This window comes from Typopeltis vanoorti, chromosome 10 (genome assembly GCF_054136105.1).
Source record: "Typopeltis vanoorti isolate ZY-2024b chromosome 10, IOZ_Tvanoo_1.0, whole genome shotgun sequence".
Classification (NCBI taxonomy): domain Eukaryota; kingdom Metazoa; phylum Arthropoda; class Arachnida; order Uropygi; family Thelyphonidae; genus Typopeltis; species Typopeltis vanoorti.
The window spans coordinates 12,135,595-12,154,309 of NC_143558.1; the positions used below are offsets into that span (position 1 = coordinate 12,135,595).

Below are 18,715 nucleotides of genomic sequence, written 5' to 3' on the forward strand. Positions count from 1 at the left end.
TTTTTTTTTCCCTACCTTATGACAGGATGGAAAGCAGAGAGAAAGAGGCGTGAGGACCAGATTCCTTGGTGAGTGATTATGAAGTTACAGAAGCAAATAGTGAGTGAATTGAAGAAGAGGTGTAAATGTGTGTTATGTGGAGTTCTCACGAAGGTAGCTAAATAATATATATTATACACATATATTCTTATACCAAATATTTGCAAGACACACACAATAAAACAATGTTACTGCGTGTTTTTTAATTCTGCTCAACATGTTGAGTCCATCCATTTTTATACAAATATACATGATAATAATGATAAATGTAATAACGTTGGTATTGATAACACCCATCTTTCGATGTCAGTGCTTAGCTCATATAGAGGTGTGCCGCCTTAAAAGCGGACCTTTCCTATTTGGAAGAAATGCCAACTAGACCTACAGGTCTAGTTGGCATTTCTAGATTCATTGAAGCACAGCTGCCCTGCTTATCGGAAGCTTGAAGTGGCTCTTACCGTGTTTCGTCTCTAGAGTAGGATTTCTGTCTCTTCCATTTCTTCTTACACATAGTGTGGGTGGTGGACTTGCAGGACTTCGAAGATATGGCAATAAAGCGATTTCCACAGACAAACCTTCTGAAAGTACGCGGGATTACACGTGTTGGTAATACTTCGAGAGGCTTCCCGTTCAGTTGGCGAATAATCCTGCTGTGATTATTAATCTGCCAGGTTAGGCCTGTAGGGAATCCGAGTATAGCAACTTGCAGGAGACAATGTCGAGTCCACGTATGAATATCTGCTGCATGTCCCTATTCTATGAATTTTTCCAATATACTGAAATGAATGGCAATAGAAAATTATAGTATTATTGAGGTTAGAATTATCTACAAAAAAATTGTAAAAATAAATAAATAAAATAAAATAAAAACATAGGCTAAAATCCCCCCCCCCAAAAAAAAACTCCATGTAAAAAGAAGAAAAACATTCACTTCCACATAGGCGTTACCAAAATTCCAGGGATTAATACGCACACCAACGATGTACATCACCACTTAGAGATATCCAAACTCAGTTCCTTATTCATTACTGAATCTTGCATGACAATCTCAACAACTACAATTCACCTAGACTTTCCACGGTACATTATACATAATGTCTTTCCTATAAAGGATGGAACATGCGCTTTTGTCAGGTCTGATATTCCATGCAAAACATTATCAGATCTGGGATATCCTTTATATGAAATGTTTCGGCTGAAGATTTCCTTGTGTCATTTGATTGCCTTCATTTGCTGCTTTTACCGCACGCTAAATTCTGATGGCTATACTGTCCTTTTTGATTATATATCACTGAAAGTTGATCATATACGGTGCAATCGCCCAAACCTGGAGATAATCTTCCTTGGAGATTTCAATCCACAATTCGACTGTCTCCCCCTTCTCTAACTTCACGGACCAACTAGAGAGATATCATTTATGCGCTGTTTATCCACATCCACACGTATCCTGTATCGCAGGTCTATTGTCATCTTTTCAACACTATGGAAATAAGCTTTCATCTGGCCTTCCCTAAAAAGGGAGATGAAAGTGAGCCGACAAACTATCACCGCATTGTTCTCAGCTCAACATTCTTAAAGGTGTGAAGGTTATTAACAGCTAGCTTCTTCACTACCTACAGACCCATCGTTTAATTAGTGATCATCAATGCGAATCTGCAATTGTCGCTCTACAGCAGGCCACTCCTCGCTAACGTTATTCAAGTGTGGACACAGGCCATGGAAAGATCTGGAAAAGCTCACTTGGTCACTAAAACTTGATATTTTTGTGGCATTTGATTGAGTCCGGCATCGGGGGACTTCTTACCAAGTTGCAATCTTATGGTCTCCCTGTGGACTGTCAGCTTCCTTTCTGGTCGTTTATTTCGTGTCATGTTAGATGGCTCGCTGTCCCCTAACTTTATTCATTAATGCCGGAATACTCCCCATTGGCTCTGTGCATTAGCTACACTCTTCTGTACATCAGTGATCTCTCACTAATGTTCAATCCTATTCATGACTTTGCTGATGACGATACACCCCATTCCTTTTCGCCATTTACAAACTATGTGCTTCGCTGATGCAAGCTTCGAGATCTTCTATGGCTAATGCCTCAAACGCCGATCTTCTAGTCGTGAGTGAAGACAGTTTAGTAAATTTTAATGGTACCAAACCACAATTCTGCCTTATTTCCAGGTCATGGTAGATGGTTCGCTGTCCCTTATTTCCAGGAAGAAAAACTGTGCGTCACAAATTCAATTCTCTCTTCATGGGCTAATTCACATCTAGTCTATCCCGGTATAAACACATTACAACATCCATCGCCTCTTCATTCACGAAGTATTCTTTTTCGTTCTAAACATTACTTCTCTTTTGCCCAACTCCTAACGCTTTATAAATCCAAATGCGCACCAGAAAAAAGTGTGGCTGAGCCCGCTTTACTATGCCCTATCCTAGGGCATAGCAAAGCGGGCTCAGCCACATGCATTGGAAGTTCTTCACTATTTCGATTGCTTGTTCTGTCATCAAATAATAAGACGTATCTGATGTCATGCTCCCATAGCAACAGTAGGGGCCCATTCCATTTATTTACAGTATCCACTGGATACTAATACAACGGTTTTTGGAAACTGGTGATGCTACAGAAGTGATCTGTTTTGGTTAGTTATGTTGTTTGCGCTATCGGATTCGATTGTTGGCGAGATAAGCATTTAAAACAGCATCGATGAAGATTGACCTTTGCGTCAGCTTGACCTTTTTAGTTTTCAACAAAGAAAAACTAAAGTCGTCTGTCGTATGCTGAAAGGTAATAATGTGTAGGAACTTCCTTTATTTGTAGTAGCGATTTATTTATGAAAGCTGCTACAATGAATTTTGGAGAAAAACACCGTATTTTTATGACATATCATACAATTACTATAGTTGTTTATAACGGTTACATATATATATTTTATATATTTTCTTACAGTGCTCGGTTTATGCAAATTACAATTTTCAAATCCCGCGGTATCTATTCAGTCCTATATCTAGTTCTGTCTTTACAAGGTGAATGCTTCTATTCACGGTATACGAAGTCAGCATTATTGTTTGTATGCATTCTTTAGAGGTAGAATTAGATTTCCACTTTCTTTCTTTCTTTCTTACAAGACCAATCTCTAATTTCGCATGAAAACAACTTTCTCAGAACATAATAATAATAAATAATAAAAAAAAAAAGAATGATGTTTACTTCGTATGGTAATGAGGAAGTGTCTTATATCCTCCGTAATTCGCTGCAGGTGGTTTGTATCGAAATGCAGAACACAAAATATGCATTCCGAACTTGGCAACAAATTGTTGGAGAGTTGAGCAACAGGCAGTGAACAGACAAGGATTCGCATACTCTTACAATGTGATGTAAAGAAAACAAGAAAACCTTGGCAAATGGGATTGTGCAATATTAAGGGGGGGAAAAAAAAAGAACTGTCGCAATTTCTTTATTTATGATTTTGAAGTATATTTCCGAAATATTTTTTTAAAAAATGTTCCACTGATTGTTGTGTTGTGTTAGCAGAGGTTTGCATCCAACATAACACAGAATTATTACGATTTCTTCCAACTATAAACGAAATAACTTTTGTCACTTCAAGGTCAATGGAAATGAATTGAAAATCAATTTGGTTTCATTCAAATTCGCTTCATAAGATTTAAAATAATAATCTTGAATGGCTATGTATCATCAAATAGAATCCACAAAAGAAAGTCGGTAACTTGGCTGGAATTGCATTCAGATGTATGAAAGGCTATCCGGTGGTTTATGGCGCTATTATACCATGCAGATTTAAAACTATCTCTGCTCGAATTGATGGAGAAAACAACATGACTAACGAGCGTTAATTTACGAAACGAGGTTCATATTCTGACTGCTGATATGGGTCAGTGTCGCGGGAAGTGTCGGTGGATTCACGACTAACATGTAGTGAAGCGGCTGTTGACATTTGGGGAAGTATGTCGGAGAAGAACAAACTGGTTCGATGACCGAAACAAAACAGACTGTACACCCACAGTTTACCCGAGTGGTCATTTGGTGCATTGCACATCCGGCATTCTGAAATAATAAGAACGAAATTTTATCATTGTTGTTAGGTAATGAGTTCGTTACCATGGAGAGAAATTATCCTGCAATATTCTTTATTTGATTTAGCTTAAGAATCAGAAAATGATTCTAAAATCATTTGAAAAGTGATATATATGATTTATCACTAGTATTACCGAGAATCCTTTTTTTTTTTTTTTTTCGGGGGGAGAGGGGGATGACACCAAATATTTCCTGCTGAAATTTAAAAAAAAAAAAATGATGAGAAGTCGCGTGGTGAATCCCTCGCAGGTCTGTCTTTTTCTCTCAGTGGCACTTGTCCTACCACACGCACTGTTTAGTGGGTGTAGTGGAGGCCCAGAGAGGACGTATTTCCTGGAAGTAGCAGCCGTCCTTTATCGTACCACATTTGGCGGTAAAATAGTTACGGAAACAGATCACAATTTTACCGGATATGTAGGGGTAGTCGAGAGACTCGATGGAGCTCGGGAACTAGCGGCACACAGGCAATAGAGTGGGAGTGTTGTTTGCTTGGTCAAGGTTAACGAAGGGGTGGATTTCATTCTGTGAGCGTTTGTTAAGAGTTACCAAGTACGGATGTACTTGGAGGAGGTTAATCTCCTTTTTATATGAATAAGTATTATGAGGCCTTTTAGGGTACAACTGTTCGGCTAGTAAATTCCATCGAGGAGTCTAATTTGGCAGTAATTGCTGTACCCACCCCCTTTCTCTGCAATGTGGCAGGCAAAATATGACCGGGAGATCATGAAGATAGAAAATTGTACAATTAGGCATTCTCTCTACATTCGTAATAGCAATCATCCAGAGGCAGTAGCGTTCTAAATATTAAAACGACTTGGTCAGTGTTTTTGACTTATTCATATAAAAATGGTTATTTCAAAATCTAATGTTCTGCATTTAACGTACAGTATTTCTCTACTGTGAATTATCAAGGAACTGCACGAATTTTGAACGTGCTGTTCCCTCTGCTGTGATTGCATAAATGTAATACAACAATAAAACGAGTAGATAAAAGCTTTTGTAAATTACGACGTGGCATGGATTATATTTATTTGCTTATTTATTTATTATTTTATTGATTTTATAAAAGTTTCCCTACCACCTTGCTTACTTGGAAAGCCGAAATGTAAAACTTTAAATAAGTTGTATTTGTGATTTAATTGCATCATATATAGAGAAAACGATCTTAACTAGTGAAAAAAAAAAAAAACGAAACTGATTGTTTTACATACGAGTTTTTTACAATGCAAAAAAGTAACTGAAATTGCGCATGCGCAACGCCTCTGGTAATCAGATTAATTTCAAAGTGTTCGTCTGCAATGAATGAACTAGTTTAATAAATACTGCAGTTTTGCAATTAATGTGCGGAACGTCTTTAAAAATAATTAACCTCGTTAGGGACATTTTATTGTGCCATGTTTATTATATATTTTATGAACCACTGAATGAAAACGAAATACTTTTAAAAAAAAAATTGAAACTAAAACATATTGTAATAACAGAAATAACTACTCTAATATATACATAAAACCATCTGATAGAATTTCATTTTAAAAAGTAACCGTTTATTAGATAGTTTATTATGCATTAAAGACAAAATGAAATATATTTTATATGTTGGTTATTTTCGCATTTATTGTTCCACGATTTTCCTTTATGGTGTTAACTGCTGAATATATTTATTTCCTACACAGGAAGTTCTAACACCCTCTTCATTAATGTTAATTGTGCTGTGGTTCCAGCCATTTCCTATTTTCATTTCAAACAAGATATTCCTTCCTATCTTTTCTATTGCAGCATCGTTCTGGCTATATAATAATATCGACGGGAGTTGACAGGAAATATTAGTAACGGCAGTAATAGGGAGGATTCTCTAATAAACAAAATGCCAAATGATACCAGACCGGAAGTTGCATGCATTTGCCCATTGTCTCTCGGTTGTGCGGTGTTGGCAGCTGATATTTTTACCCTAACGAGAAGAATATGCAACTGCTCTGTAACGATCCCAACTGAATTTTGCACACGTGGCTTTTTTCTTTTTTTTTTTCTCAGAAACGACTTGCTAGTGCATTTACCAGGAAAGAGAAGAACACCCTCCCGTTTGCAAGCTTTTGTTGCTATAGTAACCATTGTTAAGCTTTCCTCAGCCGGTGTACACACACACACACGCACACGCATCATGCACGTGCCGTTTCGTTTATATTTTGGCGTCCGATGTTTGAGGTTTAGTTTATAATAACGCAACAGGTGTTACAATAGTCATAATTTAATATGTGTAATACAATCTCTCTCTCTCTCTCTCTATATATATATATATATATTAGATTTATTATACCCAAGGTAAAAAATATATATATATATATATATATATATATATATATATCATACCCTTAGTCCCAACCCGCCCACCCAATTAAGTTATTGCAAAATCCAGCAAGACTGCGATCAAACTTCGTGCAAAAAATTCTGTTATATAAAATAAGTGAATAAAAGAAAGGTCGAAAACAAAATAGAGCGTTCGTAGCTGAGTAAGTATCGGTGATGCCATTCGACTTTTCATCTGAAGGTGACTTAGACTGTCTCGTACGGAGGCGAAATGTTTTTATCCCGCAAAACAGGCAAATCGGTCAGAAGAACATACGCCATTTACAGACATAACACGGGATTAATTGCCCTATTGTGAGCAGTCATCAGGTTTCTCAGAAGCCAAGTTAGTTGCTGTGACAGGCCCATGAACCTATCACGAAAGGGAAGATAAGATGAAATTTAAAAAAATCATAAAATGTTATAACTGAAGAGTTGTGCTAAAGAAAATATTTCTTTTAAAGATTAAATCTTTTTGTTACAAAATTTATGACAATTGTGTCACAAAATACATTTAAATGAATAAAGAATAAAAAGAACCGCCAAACTATAATTCTGTTCCCTTTAGCAAAAGCTGGTCAATCTTGATTAAAATAAACGACTGAAATTCACCATTCAGGAAATGATTTAGCATTTAAATCATGAGATAAAAAAACAATATGTCACTTCAGTTGTTGTTGTTTTTAATTACTTTCACTTAACATCGATGTCTTTTTCGAAGACTAAAAGACGCAACTACTTGGCTCTAAAAGCTCACAAAACTTGTAGTTTGTTCTTAGAAAATGCCCTATTGTTTTTATTTGTTTATTTATTTTTCCTTTCTTTCTTTTTCTTACTCCTCCGAAACTATTTTTAGATACGTGCAATCTGCAAGTACTAATAGTAGTTTAAAAATTATAAACTACAAACTGGCTTGGCAAGATCTCAAAACCGAGAATGTCCGCGTCAAAACGAAAGATGTCGAAATAATTTATGAACGCTAAGAAAGAAAAAAGAAAAAAAAAACGTATTATTATACTTTTGAAAACTGATATATGTTGTACCAGGTTCAAATAAGTTGCACAGTAAACTCCCATGGTTTTTATTCTCTCTCTCTCTCTCTCTCTCTCTCTCTCTCTCTCTCTCTCTCTCTCTCTCTCTCTCTCTCCTTCCTTCTCTCTTTCTTTAACAACTACTATTGCATGCAGTTATCTTTCTCTCTCGCTCTCTTTTTTTTTTTTTTTTATCCCTTTCGTTTTCTTAATTCACGCAGTGTAGAACAGTTTTAAATAGCCCATTGCATACTGGCGAACTCGATTCCAGCAGCGATGCACCTGTTGACTGTGTTCCTCTCAGAAAGGACTCCACCTGCAACGGTTCTTTACTTATTCATTTCTTCGGTAGTGGCTAGCGATGCATTCAATTCCCCCCGCCTCCCTCCTTCCCCTTGTAGTTATAGTATATGATGCGTTTCTAGTACGCGGAAAATAATAACCCCGAACTGTTCTAGACACAGGAACTAGTTGATGGTTCTCCCGATGAAAGGAGACGCAGACGGGGAAGAAATGTTATTCTAAAACTCCCCCCCCCCCCCTTCCTTCCTCGGTCTCCCTTCACCGGCCTCTCCTGCGTTTGTTGTGTGTGTGGCTTAAGTTGATTTATTTTTTCATTCGGCTAAGCTATTACCAGCACACGTGTCCTTGAAGAGAACTTGCCCCAAACAGCCTAGCAACATCGTGTTGCAGTCCTCTTGCGCCGATAGAAAATGACGTACGGATTGTGTGTTTTGAGTGAGAAATACATAATTACCAGTCTGTAAGACTACAGAAAGTAACAGTGTTGCTTTGTTTTTGTATCTTAAGAAAGCGGACAGTAACACGACGGAAGTGAGTCCTGTAAATGTACCAGTCGTCAATGGATGCTTTTGTATCTTTATAAACATAACCGAGAATCAGCCACTCCATAATACCATACCCAACTGCTTCTCATTATCTTAACGAAAGACTGATATTACTATCCCGACGCTAACATTTTGAACAATAACTGTAAATTCTATATTAGTTAATTTTTGTTCATATGTAATTAAAATTATTCTTGAAAATTAAATAAAATATTACATGTAGAAGAAACGACTGTTCAGGTAATTTCGTCATAGACAGTTTGTGGTGTGTCGCATTACAGATTTTAAATCATAAGCTGAACTTAAAATTCAGTGTCATTCTCTAATTTACAAAAGTTAATATTCATTGCAAACTTCTACATGCTAAATTAGTTTCAGTACGTGAGAAACTTGCAGATTGAGTCGCTCGTGGTGCTAGTGATCAATTATGCATAAAATGTTTATTTCAGTAAAGTGAAGCGACACACAACGGTTGCTTATGAATTGCCACATTTAATAAAATAACTGGAAATGAATTAACTTGGTTAAAATTAAATAAATACAAAAAAAATGTTTTTTTTTTTTTAAATGATCTTCAATGGGTTTAAGGGAGAAATATGAACTTCAGCGTAGTTAAAATGACGAGTTTTACGAAGTGCAAAGATTTTTTTTATAATTTAATTTATTTTTTTCTTCAGTTTTTGAAAACGAGAAAGAGATTTAGTTCTTTTGGTTACTCTTTTTTACATACGATAACGTAACAGAGTTGGCAAGCTAAATGCAAACACTCATTTGTTAATGCTTTGCAAATACAAGTTTTAAATGTATCTACGTTTGGCTTCAACATAATATGCTAAAGAAAATTATGGAGAATACCCAATGAGAGGGATTTTGAAGGTCCTCGCTTGATTTCTTTTCAGATACTGATGAGTCATCAGCAAAAAATAAAGCAATAAATAGGGCCCCTAACTCCTGTTATTCTCGACACGTTTTTCGTCGTCTATTAATGGAATATTCTCTTCCCCCACTCTCTAAAACCAGCACGTGCGAGGGGGACACAGGAATAGTAAATATTTGTTTCTGTCTCGACGAAAAAATCCCGCGCATGCAGCAATATTTCAGCATTTCGGGGAGGTTTAGATCCCTTTTGATCTTAATTACAGATTCCATAATGTTAGTATTTTTAAAAACGTATTCACATTTTTTATCTCCCATTTTCCGGGGGCGAAACTCCTCTTTTGAAAATTGATTCAACGTATCATTTACGGTAAGCTTTTTCTAACAAGATGGGAATCACCCAGGAAGTACAAAAAAAAAAAAAAAATGTGCATTTTTTGTCATGACATTGAGTTTACATTGTCCGGTTTAAACCACACATTTAAAATGTTTAAACAAAGTTTAGTAAATATCCCAAATACTAATTTAAATAAACAATTTCTGGTAATAACGGCTCTGTGACATGCACACAGACAAAGCGAACAATGAGTACTTCAAGTAGTTTGCAAAACACCCAAAAAGAGATATTCACTCATGTCTTAGTTGTCAAAGTGAAGAGCTCTAGTTTGAGACGTAAGTAGGTTCTTCCAACACAGATCCATCCGTTTATCGGCAGGCTCGCAGAGGGTGGTGGAAGCAAACCCAATTCAGGTTAGTATGTTAACATAATTCCAGAGGTCACTAGCATTGAGTTCTCACGTGCAGAAGCAATGACCTCTAGCCGGTAGCGAGTGTTGGAACGAATGACCTGGAAACAGGCATAATAACCAGGACGCATAAACTCAGCAACCGAAAGTGATTAATGGACGAGCTGATAGCTACTGGAAACGTCATTAGTATTCATTTCAGGGTGGCACAGATACGTCTTCTTTTCTCCTGAGAAATATTACAGATTAATAAACAAGTAGTACTCAAGAATTCCTACTGATTACTTTGTTTTCTTTTAGACGTCCGTCTGTTTAGTATTTGATATGCATATTTTTATACTTCTTTACGAATTTCGCTAGAAAACCCCTATTTTTAGCATCTTATACGCGGACTTCACTAACTTTTTCGATATAAATTTATTGCGGTAGTAATAAACTGAAGAATATAAGTACTATATTTGGTTTTAAGGGTGTCCATTTGTATTTCCAGTAAGTAAATAGCATGCGTGGTTGATATTTTCAGAGCCTGATGAGTCATCAGTAATAAATAGGGCCCCTAACTCCTGTTATAATGGAAAAGGGTCTATATTTTTCCCTAAATGCAGTATTGATATCAGATTTAGTAACAAACAGACAGAAAACTACCAAGTTATAGCATTCGGAGGAAGGTGTTTGGAGCATCATCTCCCCTGAAAATGTGAAAACAATATTCTAGAGATTGCATTGATTTTGGATTTTTGTTTAAAGTGTCAGGGGCTGAGCAGAAGAGAAGTACTGTTTAGGACGAAAAGACTACTGAGCTTTCTAGAGGCTAAACTGACTATGGACTTTGTGTTTATGTCAGTATAGGCTACATGTGAAAAACCACATATAGCCTATGTGATGTTACCATTTTACCACTGATGAGAGAGAGAGAGAGAGGTGGAAACATAGGAGGGCATAAATTTTGTCCAGCAGTCTTAGCAAAGGATGAGAAGGTACAACTGCCATTGCAGCAGGAAGTGAGCTAAGCGTATTTCACTCTTGCAACGTCCACTTCAGATTTTTTGATGAGTTTTTACTGGAGTCTTTAACTTGAACCACTGCATCTTTAGTGTACTGCTTTTTTATATTTGTTGTAAAACCAAGGGTGATAAGGGTCAGATTTTGAGTGGAGAGGAAAATAAAAGCAATCATCTCAGCAGTAATAACTTCAGTCATTACATCGGAGAAGTTGTGTGAATTTACTTCTTTTGTAGCGAGGAATTTCAATCTTTGTAAGTCTGTTCTTACTTTTGAGAGGCATAAGTTTGTCGTAAATGAGCGATTCGGTTTCATTTTTTAACGTCTTTTTATCGGAAGTGAAAGAGATCTGTGGCATCTGCTGTTATCACACAGTGAGCGACATTTAGAAACAGCTGCAAATCAGGGAATACTTGTAAGTCTTAACAACACAACGAGATCAGCTAGTGTAGGTGTAGTTTCCTCCTGAACAGTAACCGTGCTTGATTTGCCGTACATTAATCCTCTGCTTTTCAATGTCCTTCTATGTGCTCGAGGTCAGAGTCACAGAATCCGCCCTCACAATAACTCACTGTATTAGGAACAGCTATCATTACCTCTCCACAATCGACCCAAAGACCTTGACATTGATAATCGTGTCCTATTTAGTCTGTCAGGGTGGAACAACGACAGGTTTTCCTGAACTACATACTGACTGTAACGCCGTCTAGCGAGACAAATATGTTAATTAAACTGCTACGAAAAACACGAAAATGGGTGGGGTGGTCTAAACGACTCAATAAAGTGGATTTGCCGTGATGCCTCCCAGGAAAAGAAGAATGCTTGATTGCATCAGTGTAGAGGCCATCAAATACATAACAACAAAACTGGTTTTGTTTTTTTCTTTTCTATATTAAAAAAAAAAAGGATTTAATACCTATGTAGAACAAAGGTTTGTCTTATTGGTAAGTCGAAATAGGACAATAACAAGGGAGTTTTCAAACCTAAAAGTACGACTTGACTTTGGCTTACTTAAGTGATGCCTTCAGAGTGTTCTAAATTCATTATGCATTCCTCCCTCCTGTCGAGCGTTAATTTTGGGGGAGGAATTGGGTACATATTGATAAACATGATATGTGCACGTGGTATAACTGTCGATAATTGTCACGACCTAGTTAGTACAAGTGCTCAGGATGACGTATACGTTCAACTTCTGCTAAACAGACATTGCGATAATACTTTTTATAACAAAAGTATTATCGCAATGTCTGTTTAGCACAAAGTTCTCTTCTTTGTGCTAAGAAGAGAACTTTGTGAGAGAACTTTTTACAGCCTCGGGGTATTTGAAACGACCAAGAGGGAATGAGAGTATAAAACTCTGAATTCACAAGCCACTAAGATTGCAAACATTACCCAAAGAACAAACTAAGCCAATACAGTTTAATCATTTGATTTTGTTTGGTTATCATCGGTTCCAGTAGATTAGTGTTGTTGTTATTGTGTTGTCCATCCTTACAGAAATGCGGACAGTTGCTTCTTCCGTTTCAAGTTCGTGACCTCATAACCAAGATAATTCAGCGCTCTTAAAAGTGTTCTTGTGACGCTGACCTACATCGGCTTTCCGTCAGTTTATCCTCTTGCACGGAAGAGAGGCGCTGATCAGGTGTGAAGAGAGTTGGCAGGTTCGGCTAAATGAACGAGAACAAGTTAGTTCCACCCTCTTCTCTTCTTCCAACCGGGTGACCTCCATTCGGAATCACTTGATCAAAACCATAAACAATCAATCCGTTGTCATTGTTTCCACCTTTATCTCTTCCATAATGCAAAAACGAAATATTAACGGATCATGCAGCTCAATGACGAGGGTCGTAACAAGGCGAAACGACTTGTAAACGAAAGTGCAAGGCAGGTGACGAATCTTTTGCCGATGACGAAGAGTATGTTGCTGCACGAGATCGGTATCGTGACGGAAATCCCACGCGCCGACGTTGTTAATGTGTATTTCGTGACGTCAGAGGACATACCATCTTTAAACGTGCACCTGTCTGTCTGTCTCTCTCTCTCTCTCCCCTTGCGTAGTTCCAAAGAGGGACGGAAGGAAGAAAGCATTGCAACACCTTAGCACGAACAATGGTTCAAGGACAGAACGCGTATCGCGTGAGCCATCTGTATGGCGAGGTGAAAAATGTTGCAGATTAAAACGCTACCGTTTGAGAGGTGCCCACATATTCCGCAGGAAAGTGAAGAGTATTGACCGAGAACACGTTTGTGGAGTCGGTAAAGTGCCAACAGATACTGTCGCGAATCTGCGCCAAGTCCAAACGAGTCATTTGTCAAACTCCTCCCACCTTAGCGAGTGCATTAATAATACCTGGGAAAGCATTGTGGCACCCGGAATAGTTGCCTCTTCCCTCCATTTCGCACATCGTTCACTGCATGACGCTGCATGGCTGTCATCAGCTGTTTTGCGGGGGTCATCTTTTGTCGTTTGCGTACAGGAAGTCGCCAATAATTTGAAATATTTCTGCACGTGTATATTCAATACACGCCCATAATTTGCTCTATGGACCCAACTGCAGATAGAATTCATAAAATGCAGTTAATACTCAGAACCTTTATGAACATCAGTTTTATATACAAGTTTGCGGATTCTCAAACTAGATTTAACAAGAATGTCTTCCCTACTGACCTCTTGAGTACATATCACATATGTTACGTCCAAGGATGCACTGTCCTTTTTAATACATATAGAGGGGGATAATGATATTGTAATATGTAAAATGGAAGTAATGGAAAAGATTGGTATAGATTGGAAAGATAGAAGACTAATTATTTCAATATATATGGGACAAACGTAAGAGACATTTATATGGTACAACAGAGCCAGGTATCATTGGACGAGGATTAAGACAAGGCTGCTCTTTGTCACCAATTTTGTTTAATATGTATTCTGAAGTGATGTTAAAAGAAGCACTGGAGAATGCAGAAGGAGGAATAAAGATTGGAGGTAGATAGATATTTGCAATAAGATACGCAGATGACTAGGCATTATTATCAAACACTGACGAAGGATTACAACATCTACTGAACAGATTACTGGAATCCTGTATCAACTATGAAATGAAAATTAACATAAGCAAAACAAAAATAATGAAAATAACAAAGAAAGCGATAACTATGGATATAAGAATAAATGGAGAAAAACTGAATCAAGTAAGGGCATTTAAATATCTAGGAAGTGTGATTAGCAGTGACGGAAGAGTAAAAGTGACATAAAAGCAAGAATAGTGATGAGAAAAGATGCCTTCAACAGAAAATGGAATTTATTCAGAAGTAAAATGGACAGAAATTTAAAGAAAAGAACTAATAAAATGTTATGTGTGGAGAAAGCTTCGAGATGTGGATTTGGAGAAGGATGGAAAAAATAAAATGGACAGATAAAATAAATAATGAAGAGGTCTTAAAAAGAGTAGAGGAAGAAAGGAATCTGTTAAAATGGATAAAAAGAAGAAAGAGAAATTGGATCGGACATATTCTGAGAGGGGACGGAATCATCAAAGATGCCATTCAAGGAAAAATAGACGGAAAAAGATCCACAGGAAGAGTGAGGAAAACAATGCTAGATGGCATGCTGAATGGAGACAGGTACACAACCTTGAAAGAGAAGGCTCAGAACAGAAGAGAGTGGAAGGAAGTTTTTGCTACTAAAAGAAGAACCTGCTCAATTGCAGAATACTTAAGAAGAATGATATTGTAGTAAAGGATACTACAATGGGTTCCACAACCGATGTACAATCCATTACAGGTCTCTTTGTTTTCGTTCTCAAGTGTTGTCTGAAGCCATAATAAATGCATGGGTTATTTATTTTTTAATAAAAGGTTCAATGAAACTTTTGGTAGGCATGGAAATAAACTGAAAATATTCAATTTCTCGGATAAAAAATGAGACGTAGCCTTTTGTTTTCATCACTGAAAAAGCTTCCTAATAATGTGTTGAAATCGGAGGGCTGTCGTGAAGGAAGCAATTTTTAACGTTGGAACAAATGATTATGAAATTATATTACGCCATGTTATCCCCAAAAGGGGTTGATGGAGTTCTATTAGTCCTAACTACTTTTCGGAAATTAGTGGACAGCTGATTCCATCTTAAGTCGTCGCCAATCACGATTATTTGATGGTTTTCAAAACATCGGGGAGAGATGGCAGGCAACTTCCGCCATTTTGTTATCCTAAACCTTAATGATCGCATGATTGTCTAAAATGGCATGAGTTCTACGGTTGATAGGGATTTAAAAACTGAATGTCCGTGAGAAAATTTGTATTTACTTCTGAAAAAGGTCAACTAAATCGGGAACCGGCTGAAAGAAGATCTAGAGAAAGTTTCTCGAGTTAACTGCTGAAATTTAACCTAGAACGGTATTTCTTCTTTCAATCTAGCATAATGGTAGTAGAAATATTGTGATTCATGACATTCATCACAACAAATAAACTAAACAAAAAATAAAAATAAACTCAACACAGAAAAAACCCTCGAAGTTAATTTTTGATTTAAATGTATCTTCTAAATTTAATAAGGAACGATATTTAGACAACAAATCTTTTATTTATTTTTTTTTTCCAGCTTTGTCTTACTGTATGTTTTTCTCAGCTAACAGGGCTGACGGTAGCCAAGTCGTGTCATTCATTGCCTATCGAAGTAGCAATGGACTACAGAAGAAAAGCCTTCTTTCTGGTCGTGGTTTCATATTAAGGACAGTAGAACCAAAACGTTGAAATTTGATCTGGTCATTCATTCCATTGAAATAATCCTTTAGGTGACTTAATCAATTGATCTATTTATTTATATTTATTTAATCATGAGGCTATGGAATGCTCTCGATAAAATATATAGAAGGTTTTTGGGTTACAAAATTTAGTTCAAAGTGAAAGAAATGGGAACAGGATTGAACCAGCTGGCAAGTTATTAAAGGGATGTCATAGGATAGATGCAGAAAAGAATATTCATTTTTCAGTACATAATAAGAGGAAGAGAAAAGGGGCTCAGCCCCTGAAAGATGTGTAAGAGAGTAGTCAGCAAAGACATAAGAACTATTTTTTTTTGTTTGTTTGTTTGGAGAGTGGTGAATGAGTAGAATGAGTGCCAGGTCAGTGAAAGTGTTCAAGGAGACGTATGATAGATATTCTAGAACTTATTGTAGGAATCCCACAAAGAGTCATAGAACTCCATAGAGATGCTTATCGAACCATTGAACCGGAAGTATCTTACCATGATCATAGGCACCCTTTTATACTAGTAACAACTTTTAGGAAACTGAATAAAAAAAGGATGAAAAACCTGAGTTTCCGGAGGAAAAAAATACAAAAACTTTCCAAATCCGTAATAATACTGGATAAACCACCTTCAACAGGAAAATTCCTTAGAAAGATGTTTTGTGTCTCTTATGGAATTCGAACCTAGGTCTTTCCCTTCAAAGAGTTTAGCATCTAAACCGACTCTACTGCGGAGACTCTCTCTCTCAAAAAAAGTAAGTAATAAACTCGATTCATCGAATCTGTAACATTAAATCTAAAAAAAAATAAAATATGCTTATTAGCTTTTCTTTCTAGTTCGAATGTTCTGTAATAGAAATATATTTTGCATTTAAAGATGAAAGTTCTAAAAGCAAAAATCTGAATATATATATAAACAATCAATACTTGATTGTTTATATATATATTTCATTGCACGAGAAATGTTCTTTTTGATCTTACAACAACAATTAATAACGCAAACAAACAATAGCTACAGTCTATTAATGTATTTGTAACACTCACATTAATTTCCCAGTGCTCTGAGGTATCCATGGAATCGATCACTGTTTCCAGGGCAACATTTCTAAAATGTGCGACGCTCAGATCGTTGTAAAGAAAAAAATAGATGGTTTCCTTGCTCTGCAGAAAACGTAAGCATGAATCCTTCGAATAAAATAAAACTACTTTTTTTTTTATTGAAATGAACTAAAAAAAAACCTAAACTCAAACATGAAACAAAAAGTGTACGCTTCAAATTAGATATGGTCATAACTGCAACGGTAATTTGAGCCTATAATTTAGAATTCGCTACTGTAAGCAGATGCTTACAAAGAACAAAAAAAAAATTATTATAATTTAGATGGTTAAAATCTCATCAAAACAATAAAATGCCCATGACTACCTTGTTTAATATAATATGGAAATATTTTATTTTTATTACATTTTAAAATTATATCTGAATAAATTAGGAAGAACTATAATATAGACGGTCTATTACTTTTTGTACACTTGAGTGCTATGGTCAAAAGGAAGCCAATCTCCTCATCAGATGGTTCTAAATTTGAGGAGAGTAGATATACGTGTAAGGTTTATATTATCTTTTTTTGTTATCCTGTTTCTCTTTCCTCCATTAACCCAGATAGTTGAGAGTTCTACTTAATGTCGTGTACACAAAAGCTTTTAAAGTCTTATCGGCGAAGGTGCTCAGTTTAGCAATGTGTCCAAAGAGTTCAAAGGCTTTGTGGTTCAAAAGCTAAAGTTTGTTAAAATCCGTGTGTGGTATTCGATTCCTAATCACGGCGTGACCATATTTAGATGAAAATTTTCATCCTGTTTGCAGATGATTATTCGGATGGATATCCACAGTTGAGAACAAAATCGATTCACTTTTGATTATGTGCAGATGGAATTACCATATCAAGTGGTTATGACGAGGACTCCCTTGGGAGAGGAGCGATCTTCTGAAATAAATCAATCTAGAAACAAAAACAATATTGTTCTTCGTGATTGTTAGAATAAAAAAAATCTGTTTAAGTATATGACGTTGTTTTTTTTTTCAGACTGATAAAATGAAATCCGTGTTTTAGTATATTCGGAGTCACTGATATCAGCAGCCGATGATATGAGACTATCATCCCATTGTCCTCACTTGTGCGTTGTTGAAAATAATGGACATTATCAAGTTATAATAAATTTATTATTATTATTATTATTATTATTATTATTATTATTATTATTATTATTATCTGAGACCTCCAGGGAGTCAAGGACTCATCGAGGGAGGCTGTAAATTACCCAACCCAGCTATCATACCTTCCCTTAAATTCATTTACATTAGATGCACTCACTACCCCTAAGGGCAAATTATTCCACTCACTCACTCATTGCTCTCTGAGAAAAAAACCTAGCTCTTACCCCTTTCTTGACTGAGAACAACCTTAACTCCCACTGATGCCCCCGTGTTCTCTCCCTGCCTTCCATATAATGAAAAAATTCATCATTTAAAATGCTATAACACCCATTCAAAAGTTTATAGACCTTTATCATATCACCCCTCTTTCTCCTGTTAACCAGAGTCTGCAATCCACATACTCGCAATCTGTCCTCACAATCTAAATCCCATAATCCGGATATAATTTTTGTAACTCTTCTTTGCACCCTTTTCACAGCTTCTTTATTATTATTATTATTTGACGGTGCGTGCTCATTTCTTATAGTGTCCAGGATACCAATCTTGGCATTTGGATCCCGAGGTGTGGTATTAGTCAGAAGTTGTTACTTCCTAGCCAGGGGTGATGAACTTTCCCATCAAGATATCCCCATCATACATCAAGATATCTCTCCATCTTCAGCTCGCACCCTTACCTCCAGAGCGCCCATCTGGCTCGTGGAGATGCCACACACATCTCTTTCCTGGAGGCCTCAAGAAATTGCATTTATTCCAAAATAGCTGCCATCAATTTGCTA

At 36.5% G+C, this 18,715-nt stretch overlaps 1 long non-coding RNA gene across 2 annotated transcripts in view; it reads right to left on the minus strand.

Moving 5' to 3' along the window:
* Window positions 1-219: 219 nt before the first annotated feature.
* LOC150102176 (uncharacterized) overlaps window positions 220-18,715 on the minus strand; it is a 94,586-nt gene continuing 76,090 nt past the window's right edge. For both annotated transcript variants that reach the window (XR_016548947.1, XR_016548948.1), the window contains exon 2: window positions 220-815. This is a non-coding gene — a long non-coding RNA (uncharacterized LOC150102176). The remainder of the gene's footprint in view (window positions 816-18,715) is intronic.